Source organism: Hylobates moloch, unplaced genomic scaffold (assembly GCF_009828535.3).
Source record: "Hylobates moloch isolate HMO894 unplaced genomic scaffold, HMol_V3 SCAFFOLD_3, whole genome shotgun sequence".
Lineage (NCBI taxonomy): Eukaryota > Metazoa > Chordata > Mammalia > Primates > Hylobatidae > Hylobates > Hylobates moloch.
Window position 1 is genome coordinate 37,800,126 of NW_026652278.1, and position 12,883 is coordinate 37,813,008.

The window sequence follows — 12,883 nt, forward strand, 5'->3', positions numbered from 1 at the left end:
ATGAGGGAAACCACTCCCATGATCTAATTACCTCCACCTGGTCCCCCCATTGACACTTGGGGATTATGGGGATTATGGGGATTATAATTCAAGATGAGATTTTGGATGGGGACACATCCACACCCTATCACTGACTTCAAATTGTACTACAAAGCTATACTAAAAGCCAAACCGTACCACTGACTTCAAATTGTGCTACAGAGCTATACTAAACAAAACAGCATGGTACTGGCATTAAAATACACACACACACACACACACACACACACACACATCAATGGAACAGAATAAAGAAACCAAAAATAAATCTATACATCTACAATGAAATCATTTTCAACAAGGTGCCAAAAATATACATTGGGAAAAGACAGTCTCTTCAATAAATGGGGCTGGGAAAGCTGGATATCCATATGCAGAAGAATGAAACTGGACCCCTATCTCTCACCATATACAAAAATCAAATCAAAATGAATTACAGACTTAAATCTAAGATCTGAAAAACTACTAAAAGAAAAATTGGGGAAACTCTCCAGGACATTCATCTGGGCGAAGATTTCTTAAGTAATACCCTAAAAGTACAGGCAATCAAAGCAAAAAATGGACAAATGGGATCACATCAAGTTAAAAAGCTTCTGCAAAGTAAAGGAAACAATCAACAAAGAAACAGCCCTTAGAATGGGAGAAAATATATGCAAACTATGTATCTGATAAGGGATTAATAACCAAAATATACAAGGAGCTCAAACAACTCAATAGGAAAATATCTAATAATCTGATTTAAAAATGGGCAAAAGATCTACATAGATATTTCTCAAAAGAAGACATACAAATGGCAAACAGGTATATGAAAAGATGCTCAACATCATTGACCATTAGAGAAATGCAAATCAAAACTACAATGAGACATCATCTCACTCACTTAAAATGGCTTTTAACCAAAAGATAGACAATAATGAATGCCGGCAAAAGCATTAAGAAAGGGCAACCCTAATACACTGTTGGTGGGAATGTAAATTAGTATAGCCACTATGGAGAACAGCATGGGGTTCCTCAAAAAACTGAAGATATAGCTACCATATGATCCAGCAATTCCACTGCTGGGTATATACTCATAAGAAAGAAAATCAGTATACTGAAGACATATCTGCACTCCCATGTTTGTTGCAGGACTATTCACAAGAGCCAAGATTTGGAAGCAACCTAAGTGTCCATCAGTATCGGGGAACCTGCCCCGATATTCACGTAGGTTCTTTTCTATTTTTCCTAAGTGTTGGCCAGCTTGAGAAATACAGGGACAGAGTACAAAAGAGAGAAATTTTAAAGCTGGGCATCCAGGGGAGACATCACATGTTGGTAGGTTCTGTGATGCCCCACAAGCCGCAAAAACCAGCAAGTTTTTATTAGGGAGTTTCAAAAGGGGAGGGAGTGTGCGAATAGGTGTGGGTCACAGACATCAAGTACTTTACAAGGTAATAGAATATTACAAGGCAAGTGGAGGCAGGGCGAGATCACAGGACCACAGGACCGAGGCGAAATTAAAATTGCTAATGAAGTTTCCAGCACCACTGTCATTGATAACACCGGTTTAGAGATCAACCCGTCTGACCAAAATTTATTAGGCGGGAATTTCCACTTCCTAATAAGCCTGGGAGCACTATGGGAGACTGGAGTCTATCTCTCTATCTCACCTCTGCAGTCTCGACCATTAGAGACGACCATACCCAGGGGGGCCAGTTTAGAGACCTACCCCCAGGTGCGCATTCTCCTTCTCAGGGATGTTCCATGCTGAGAAAAAGAATTCAGCGATATATCTCATTTGCTTTTGAAAGAAGAGAAATATGGCTCTGTTCCACCTGGCTCACCGGCAGTCAGAGTTTAAGGTTATCTCTCTTATTCCCTGAACAATTGCTGTTATCCTGTTCTTTTTTCAAGGGGCCCACATTTCATATTGCTCAAACACACATGCTGTACAATTTGTGCAGTTAATGCAATTATTACAGGGTCCTGAGGTGATATACATTCTCCTCAGCTGACAGGATTAAGAGATTAAAGTAAAGATAGGCATAGGAAATCACAAGGGTATTGATTGGGGAAGTGACAGGTGTCCATGAAATCTTTACAATTTATGTTTAGAGATTGCAGTAAACACAGGCATAAGAAATTACAAAAGTATTAATTTGGGGAACTAATAAATGTCCACAAAATCTTCACAATCCACGTTCTTCTGCCATGGCTTCAGCCAGTCCCTCCGTTTGGGGTTCCTGACTTCCCGCAACACATTAACAGATAAATGGATAAAGAAAATGTGGTATATATATATATATATATATATATATATGCAATGGAGTACTATTCTGCCATAAAAAAGAATGAGATCCTATCACTTGCAACATCTTGGATGGAACTGGAGGTCATCATGTTAAGTGAAATAAGTCAGGCACAGAAAGAAAAACTTTGCATGTTCTCATTCATTTGTGAGAACTGAAAATTAAAACAATTGAACTCATGGAAATAGAGAGTATAATGATGGTTTCCAGAGACCGGGAAAGGTATTGGGTGGGGGCCAGGGAATGGGGAAGGTTAATAGGTACAATGCAATGAATATGATCTAGTATTTTACAGCACAAAAGGGTGGCTATGGTCAACAATAATTTATAGTACATTTTAGAATAACTGAAAGAGTACAATTGGAATGTTTATAACACAAAGAAATGATAAAAATGCTTGAGGCAATGAATAACCCATTTACCCTGATGTGATTATTACACATGGTATGCCTGTATAAAAATATCTCATGTATCCCATACATATATATATCTACTGTGTATCCATAAAAATTAAAAATTTCCAAAAAGAAATTGTTCTCTGGAATATAAAAAAGGCCTTTTAATGATAAAATCCAAGAGTTAGTTCTTAGTGTTCATGTATTACCTACTTCATGTACCTTTTAAGAAGGTCAAGTGAGATCAGACATATATGAAAATACTTTGAAAATTCAATGCTACACTAGTGTTAGCTATTACTTGATTTATTACCCTGCAGCGTGTGGCAGCATTCAGCAATCTTATTTTTTAAAAACTTTATATATCCTTGCCCTCTACCCTTCTACCTCTGTGGCCACTTATTTCTGTATCCTTCAATGGTCATACCTGTTTATATCCTAAATGTGGGGTACATTCTAAAGCTTTGGAGGGTGCATGTATTCCCAAGGATTCCCAAATCTGTGTCTCCAGCCTTCACTCTCCTAAGCATCAAAATCATATTTCTAGCTGACTTCTGGTAATTCTAGTTGAATGTTGTATCATCAACAAAAATTCAGTATGTTAAAATAAGCATTTCTTTTCCAGTTTTTATAAACCTCAATATTCTATAGGTAAACTATTCTAGCAATGTTAAACTCTTTTTAGAATGATATGGTTATAAGTTTCTTTTTAATTTTAATGCTAAAAAATATAATAGCAAAGACTCCTGAAATAACAACTGTACATGCTAACCAAACTAATGTGCAGTTGGAAAGCTCAAGCTTTCTAGAATCACAGTAAAAACATGAATTTGTGTCAAAAACCAAAGCAGGCTATTGACATGATCACAGTTAAAACATCATAAAAAGAGCCCAGTCTGTAAACTTCAAAATCTACTATTTGTTCTTGTACCACTATTAAAAACTACTGAATAAGGTCACCATGGACTACGACGTTCCCTTACATCTTATTCAACCTTCAGTACCTACCTCAAGACAATAAAAAATACCTAATTCTACTCTTGACCAGGGGATAGCAACCCTTAAGGTATGATGGAACAATTCTGGCAAGTAATTGATAGAGGTCTCCCTTATTAGTTCCCAAATATCTTGCCCACCATTCCCAGAATCCTGTATACTTTTTCATAAGTTCTCATTTCCATCTAGAAGGTAGGGATAAAATATGAATCTTAATTGCAGTTACTCTAACAGACATGTAAATATTGCTCCTATATATATTTAACTCACTGACAAACATCTTTTTTAGCAAAGCAGGGAATGGCTTGCTGGCTAGGTGAGAGAACGTATAAACAAATAGATATTGAAGTAAGAGATTAAATAAATACATACATAAATAATTCATCTTATTAAATAACCCACAGACCAAATAAGAATACAATTCATCCCTAAACTCTCCTATTGTTTCTTTTTTAACATATGAATTTATGATTTGTATATAGAAACAAATATATCACATTTATCAGGATTATCCCCCATTTATAACAGGGCTATTTGGAATAATCAAAATATTATAAACTCCATTAATACCTTACCTTTTTAAAAATATCTTCTCTTTGAGATATTTTTCATGATGGTCCTTTTATTTCAACTTTCTAAATAAATAAGAAATATTACTGAGAATGACATATCATAAGAAAACTGACCATTGTGATACTTGAGGTTAAAAGTATGCTTTTTAAATGTTTTAATTTAACAAGAAACAAAACAAATATACTATCACTTTTACTATTTCATATTTGTATTTGATCACCTTTAGTATTTAATAGAAATCCTGGTTAATGCAATAAGATGTGCAAAAGAAGGAAGCAAGAGGTGTAACTCTTAGAAGAGGAAAACAAAATTATCATTGTTGGTAGATGACAGGTTTTTATACATGAAAAACCCAAAAGACTAAACAAACAAAGTTTAGACATAATTAGAAAATTGGAATTGGCAGAATACAAGAGAATATATGTAAAAGTCAGTATGTTCCCTACATGCTAATGTACTAGAAAAAAACCACTTTCACAAAAAGGGTACCAGAAAAAAACTTCAAAATACGAAGGAATTAATTATTTTAATTAAAATATGTATGAACTCCCTTCCCCCCAAAAGTATAAAACTTTACAGTAAGAAAAAAAGGATCTGCTTAAATATACATTTGATCTTAGCCAAAAGGCCAAGAAGCAATGATTAAATATAGATATTCTATGGAGGCAGGGAAATTGATTAAAAGGCTATTAATAGATACTAGGGATCTGAATTTAAAAATAGATATGACGGCCAGGTGTGGTGACTCACACCTGTAATCCCAACACTTTGGGAGGCCGAGGTGAGAGGATCACTTGAGGTCAGGAGTTCAAGATCAGCCTGGCCAACATGGCGAAACCCCACTGTCTCTACTAAAAATACAATTAGCTGGGCATGGTGGTACACACCTGTAGTCCCAGCTACTCAGGAGGCTGAGGCACGAGAATCACTTGAATCTGGGAAGCAGAGACTGCAGTGAGCTGAGATCCTGCCACTGCACTCCAGCCTGGGCAACAGAGCAAGACTCCATCTCAAAAAAAAAAAAATATGAGAAGGCAAGTACAGAAAGATTCATTTAAGAGGTAGAATTCACAGGATTTGGTGACCAATTACATATGCAGGACAAAGTGAGGGAGGAGTCCAGGAGGACTTTCAGGTTTTTGGCTTGATCAACTGAGAGGTAGCTTCATTTCAAGTACTGTCAAACTAGAAAGGTAATTGAGATGGGATTAACAAGTTCAAGTTGGAGATACTGCTTATAAATATTTATAAGACATTTAAGTGAGAGATCTGGAAGGTGGTTAAAAATAATGAATAGACTTGGAACAGAAGATAATCACGTCTAAGTAAGCTAAATTGTTTGTATAATCAGTAAAACAAAAAGGCACTTAAGAAATTAAAGAATCTTAAAAGACTACCGACACACTTAAGATTCTTCCTACTAACATACAAAAGTAAGACAGAAGAATAAAATGGTGAGAAAAGAGATCCATTCTGCAAGAACTTCTAAAATGCACTTAAAATCAATACCTGGCTTATTGATGACTACACTTGTAAATGTTGTCTGCTCAACTAGGCAAAGCATTAGCGTGGCACACATACTATAGACAGCAAAATTATAAATTATCAAATAAAATGTTATTGTAGAAATTACTAATCATTTTTTGCAGACCTGGAAGTGTTCCTAACCTGTTCATTTATCATTCTACATAAGAGATAAGATAAATAATCATTTAAAATTTGGATAAAATTACAGATCTAGATGAATATTGCACTTGCTCTGTTGAAATCTCATGCAAAAGTAAAGAAAAATGACAGTGCAGACTTCTGCCTTCTTACAGCAATTCAATTCTCTGTGTTAAAAAATTGGCTCCAACAGGCTGAGCGCGGTGACTCAAGCCTGTAATCCCAGCACTTTGGGAGGCCGAGGCGGGCAGATCATGAGGTCAGGAGATCGAGATCATCCTGGCTAACACGGTGAAACCCCGTCTCTACTAAAAATACAAAAAAATTAGCCGGGCGTGGTGGCAGGCACCTGTAGTCCCAGCTACTCAGGAGGCTGAGGCAGGAGAATGGCGTGAACCCGGGAGACAGAGCTTGCAGTGAGCGGAGATTGCACCACTGCACTCCAACCTGGGCGACAGAGCAAGACTCCATCTCAAAAAAAAAAAAAAAATAGAAAATTGGCTCCAACATTTAAACCCTATCTTCTCTTTGAGGTTATTGCTAACTCATGATTCTTGCAGTTAAAGCTTTGTCTAAAAGGCAAGGAAACTGAGGATTAACTATTTTTGTATCAGATGACCTGGAGTCTATCACTTTGGTGATTTCTGAAATGAAATTTCCTAGGGCTTATGTTGTAAGTTTAACATTCATAAAGAAATGTATCACTTGAACCTTTGAAAAGCTGGAAAAAAAAAGGTGGGGGTTGTTCAGATCTCTTCCTAGCTAGGCTTGGTATATGAAAGTATGCAAAAGTCCAATTTGTAGTTTTGCAAGCATTTATCTTTCTATTAATGATGCCCACAGGGTAATAGATGTGATAAAACATAAAAACTTCTGGCCGGGCACGGTGGCTCACACCTGTAATCCCAGCACTTTGGGAGGCTGAGGTGGGAGGATCACCTGCGGTCAGGAGTTTAAGACCAGCCTGGCCAACATGGTGAAACCCCCTCTCTACAAAAATACCAAAATTAGCCAGGCATGATGGTGTGTGCCTGTAATCCCAGCTACTCAGGAGGCTGAGGTGGGAGAATTGCTTGAACCCGGGAGGCTGAGGTGGGAGAATTGCTTGAACCCGGGAGACAGAGGTTGCAGTGAGCCGAGATTGTGCCATTGCACTCCAGCCTGGGTGACAGAGTGAGACTCCATCTCAAAAAAAAAAAAAAAAAAAAAAAAAAATTATATATATATATATATATATATATATATATATACTTCTTTAGTATTAGTACAATAGATTTTACTGTAGTTTCTTAATTTATGTTTGTAATTAATGAAATTAAAGTCAAAGATGAAACCAAACACATTATTTTTCTATGATTATAAAGGCCAGAATTTCTAACATCTCATCCTCTCTTTCATAGTCTTTGGGATGGAAGCCAACTTCTGTAATTTCACAATGAAAACCAATAAAACATCAATTCAATAAAAAAATTAAAAACTTGTTTATGGTAACACAACAAAATTAGAGGCAATTAACTGATCTCAAATTATATTTCTAAATTATAGAAAACATTAAATTTAATAAAAATAGTTTTGGTCAATGCAGGCTGAAAAGACACTATGAGATTTACGTCTCTTTCCACATTCTTTTTTGGCTCCACAAATACCTTTGCAGCAGAGTTGATATAGTTTGAATGTTTGCCCTCTCCAAATTTCATGTTGAAATGTATTCCCAATGTTGGAGATGGGGCCTGGTGGGAAGTGATTAGATTGTGGGGGTGGATCCCTCATGGATGGCTTAGCACCATACCCTTGTTGATGAGTGAGTTCTTGCTCAGTTCACATGAGATCTAATTGTTTAAAAGAGTCTGATATCTTGCTTTTCTCTCTCTTGCTCCCTGTCTCACAATATGGCATGCCAGCTTTCCTTTCCTTCCACCACAATTGTAAGCTTCCTGAGGCCATCACCAGAAGCAGATGCTGAAGCCATATTTGTGCAGCCTGCAGAAATATGAGCCAATTAAACTTTTTTTCTTTATAAACTACCCAGTCTCAGGAACTCCTTTATAGTGACACAAAAATGACCTAACACAGAAAGTTGGTGCCAAAATGTGAAGCATTCTGTACAGATACCTGAAGATGTGGAATGGCTTTGGAACTTGGTAAGGGGCAGAGGTTATAAGAGTATGGAGGGCTCAGAAGAAGATAGGAAGATGAGGGAAAGTTTGGAATTTCTTAGAGACTGGCTAAACGGTTGTGACCAAAATGCGGATAGAGATATGGACAGTGAAGGTCAGGCTGATGAGTTCTCAAATGGAAATGAGAAAGTTATTAGGAATTGGAGTAAAGGTCACCCCTGTTATGCCCTAGCAAAGAACTTAGCTGCACTGTGTCCATGTCCCAGGAATCTGTAGAAGTTTGAACTTAAGAGTGATGACTTAGGGTATCTGGCAGAAGAAATTTCTAAACATCAAAGCATTCAAAAAGTGACATGACTGCTTCTAACAGGCTATTACCAGATGTGGGAGCAAAGGAATAATTTAAAGTTGGAATTTATATTTAAAAAGGAAGCAGAGCATAAAAGTTTGAAACATTTGCAGCCTGGCCCTGTGGTAGAGAAAGAATTTAAGCAGGCTGTGGAGCAATCACTTGCTAGAGAGATTAACATGACTGAAAGAGAGCCAAGTGCTATTATCCAAAACAATGGCAATAAGGCCTCAAAGGCATTTCAGAAGTTTTTCAGATAGCCCCTGCAATTACAGGCTCATAGTCCCAGGAGGAATGAATGATTTCAGGGAGCAAACCCAGGGCCTCACCACCCTGTTCAGCCTCAAGACACTGCTCCCTGTATCTAAGCTGCTCTGGCTCCAGCCTTGGTTCAGAGAGGCCCAGGTACAGCTTGGGCTGCAGCTCCAGACGGTGCAAGCTGTCAGCCTTGGTGGTTTCCACAGGGTGTTAAGTCTGCAGATGCTCAGAATGCAAGTGTGAAAGAGGCTTGGCAGCTTCCACCTGGATATCAAAGGACATATGAAGAAGTCTGGGTGCCCAGGCAGAAGACTGCTACAGGGGTGGAGCCCTCACAGAGAAACTCTACTATGGTAATATTGAGGGACAGTGTGGGGTTGGAGCCCCCACAGAGTCTCCACTGGGGCACTGCCTAGTGGAGCTGTGGGAAGGAGGCCATCACCCTCCAGAATCCAGGTAGATTCACCAGCAGCTTGCACCCCTGCCTGGAAAAGCTGCAAGCACTCAACTTCAACCTATGACAGGCACCATGTGGGCTGCACCCTGCAAAGCCACAGAGGTGAAGCTTCCCAAGACCTTGGAAGCCCACCCCTTGCACCAGTGTGCTCTGGATGCAGGACATAGAGTCAAGGATTATGTTGGAACGTTAAGATTTAATGCCTGGCCTGCTGGGTTTCAAACTTGCATGGGGCCTATTACTCCTTTCTTTTGGCCAATTTCTCCCTTTTGGAATGGGAATGTTTCCCCAATGCCTGCACTGCCATTGTATTTTAGAAGTAAATAACTTGTTTTTTATTTTGCAGGTGTAGAGGTGGAAGGAATTTGGCCTTGAATTTCAGATGAGACTTTGGACTTTGGGATTTTTGAGTTAAGGCTGGAATGAATTAAGACTTTGGGGACTATTGCAAAGGCATGATTATATTTTGAAATGTGAGAAGGATGTGAGATTTGGGAGGCTAGGGGTGGAATTATATGATTTGGATGTTTGTCTCCTCCAAATCTCATGTTGAAATGTGATTCTCAATAATGGACATGGGGCCTGGTGGGAAGTGATTGGATTGTGGGGGTGGATCCCTCATGGTTGGTTTAGCACCATCCCCTTCATGATGAGTGCGTTCTTGCTCAGTTAGTTCACATGAGATCTAGTTGTTTAAAAGAGTCTGTCTAGGACCTCCCCCCTCTCTCCTTTACTTCCTCTTTTGCCATGTGACATGCTGGCTCCCCTTCCCTTCCACCATGATTGTAAGCTCCCTGATGCCCTCACCAGAAGCAGATGTTAGAGCCATGCTTATATAGCCTGCAGAACTGTGAGCCAATTAAAACTCTTTTCTTTATAAATTACCCAGTATTCTTCTATTGCAACGCAAGAATGGCCTAATACAAGAGTATCATTCAACATGATAGTTAAATGCAAGCTCATGCAATTCCCCAGACATTTGTAGAAACTAGAATGCCACACAAGTTTTTGTTTATCTGTTTGCTTTTTAGAGACAGGGTCTCACTCTTTCACCCAGGCTGAAGTGCAGTGGCATGATGACCACTTATTACAGCCTCGAACTCCTGGGCTCAAGCGATCCACCTGCTTCCACCTCTTGAGTAGCTAGGACTACAGGCATGTGTCTCTAAGGATCGGCTAATTATTATTATTGTTATTATTATGCACAGACAGGGTCTCACTATGTTGCTCAGGCTGGTCTCAAACTCTTGGCCTCAAGCAACCCTCCTGCCTCAGTCTCCCAAAGCACTGGAATTATAGGCATGAGCCACTGCGCTTGGCCTAAACAAATTTCTAAATCAATTCTGCAGGCACAAGACTATGTGGATCCCTGAATCAGCACACTTCTTTTTGGCACAATTTTCAATCACCTTGGTTACTTCTATCACATGCCATTTGGTTTCAGGAGTTCTAGCAAAATAAAACCACAGAAAAATCTCTAGCATGTGGAAATGGTTACACAATGCATATCCTAGTATATAGTAACATTATCTTTAATTGTGATCCAATCAGAAAATTGGTTCCCTTTAATCTTCCCCTGGCTCTTGTTAGAAATATTTCTAAATGTATTAATGCACTTTCCTTCCTTAGCAGATCTGAATTCAGACCAAAATCCAATTTTATCTTTATCTCAGTTCATCTATTGTCACATAGTATGATGACACCTTTCTGAACTCTCTTACAGCAATGTTTCTTAAATGATGCCTTCCAGACTTAATTTGAATTAGGATGCTATGTCCAGAATTAAGGTCTCATTCAGAGTTATGATGTAATTAAGGCAACAATAGCATTTTGTAAAAATAATCTATTAAATATATGGCACCAGCTACCCTTCATTGTTATTAGGATATGGAAGAAGTAGAATTTAACTTAACAATACTTAGTTAAGTGGAATATAGCAGTATTTCACAGTGTTCTACAAAAAACATTATGACTTCCATGTATTGCATTAACTGGCAAGTTTAAAAATTAACTTAACTGTTATCTTGTTTTCCAAAATTAAAACCTAGGAACAAATGGCATGACAAAAGATTTTCTGATCTGTGAATTTATTTAAGTCTTTGAAAGGCAACAAAACTAAATCACCCACTGCTCTCAGGACCAATTCCCAAGTCATCACGTCCTGCTCCTGTAGATCAAGAAAGATTTGGGCCCACTTCCTCTATCTTGGGACTTCTGGTATATGAAAACTAATGTGGAAACAGGTTACAAAAACTATCATATTTTGAAAATTTACATCTAACACACACCATGCGATGTAGTTTTGCTACTCAAAAGTGAATTACAAGACTTACAAAAATGTATTAATTCTTAAAGCAACCCCTGGCCAGAAGGTCCAGAAACTCTAAACAATTAAGTACTGTAATTTTTTTTATTTAAACCTGAAGATGTATCTCTGTGTCTATACTTATAGCCTCAATTAGAGAGAAAGTCAACCAGGAGGCCCTTTCTGAAAGTGAAGCCAAAAAACCCTCACATCCACTTCCCCATCCAAGCCGCAGTGACCACTCTCTAACATAACCCGTCAACCAAAGCTGGATGGAGTTCTCGTTTATACTCCCTGGCATCTCCATCCTTTAATTTTTACAACTTCCCCACAAATGGATCGCATTCAGTGTTTCAAAGGCTGATTTAAACTCCACGTCTTCCAGGAAGTTTTTTTCTAACTCTGTCTCTTGATCTCCAACAGCATTTGTAGTTCGTAATGCGAATTTGTGTTCATTACATTCTACCTTGCAAGTTCATCTTTCTGCTTATCCTAATGTGAAGACCAGGACTAAGGCAAGGTGTTCAGCACACACAGTAGGCACTGAATTAATAATATGCCGACCCGTATTTGATGCAAGTCAAACACTGCTCTCGAGTGATTTTCAATTCGACTCATTCCCAAATTGGCCAACGAACGGGTCGGCCAGGCCCCCGGACTACAAGTCCCAGCGGCCCGCGCGGCACCGGCTCCGGTTATCCCAGCCCAGCTAGTTCGGCCCATGGAGCAGAGCTCCACAAAAGTGCAGGAATGTCTGACAGGGAAGAATCAGAGAAACCTTCACCAGCAGCCCGACATTCACCTGGACGGACAGTGCGCTTTTCTTACGTCTGGGCAGCGAAGGCAGGGCTCACCCTCTACCGCAGGCTAGGACGGTCACCAACGGCCCCACCGCACCCTGCGCCCGCCCCACGGCGCCCGCGGGCTGCAAGTCACGGCGACCCAGGAGCATGCGCGCTGCGGTCCCTGGCTTACCAGGGCCTAGGGGGAGCGGAGCACGCGCCTTCGGGAATCTTCGGTACGCCAAGTCTGTTCGCCGCCCGGGTCTATCACCCCCGCCCCTCGCCTCTGCCCGTGCGCGTGTGAGTTGTAGCGTTCCCTGGGGTCTGTTCTGGAGGAGGCCCTAGAGCGGGGTTGCCTGGGGCGTGGGGCTCTCACCTCTCTCGTCATGGTGAAGAAGAGTATACCCAGCGGGTGAGTACCGGCCGAGAGCTCCCGGGTGAGCGGGCGTCCCCGGGGAGGACGCTGGGGGGCGCCGCCGTGGGAAGAGCGGTCGCCCGCGGTGGGCGTGGAGGCGCGAGGCCAGGGGACGCCAGGCGGCCAGTTGCACGGGTTGCAGCGCCCCAGGACCTACTTTCTCTTTGCCGCCGGCCCTGCCTTGCTAGGAAAAGAGGGGAGCTTTGACTTCAGGTGATTCCTTTGTGGCTTCCAAAAGAGCCCC

The 12,883-nt window shown here is 40.1% G+C and overlaps 1 protein-coding gene across 10 annotated transcripts in view; it reads right to left on the reverse strand.

The window, feature by feature from the left end:
* Positions 1-12,386, reverse strand: part of CC2D2B (coiled-coil and C2 domain containing 2B) — a 150,196-nt gene extending 137,810 nt beyond the window's left edge. For all 10 annotated transcript variants that reach the window (XM_058436153.1, XM_058436151.1, XM_058436150.1 and 7 more), the window contains exons 1-2: positions 12,245-12,386; positions 4,294-4,353 (exon numbers count right to left, since the gene is read on the reverse strand). The gene's annotated coding sequence lies outside the window, so the exon portion shown is untranslated. The remainder of the gene's footprint in view (positions 1-4,293; positions 4,354-12,244) is intronic.
* Between the last annotated feature and the right edge of the window lie 497 nt (positions 12,387-12,883).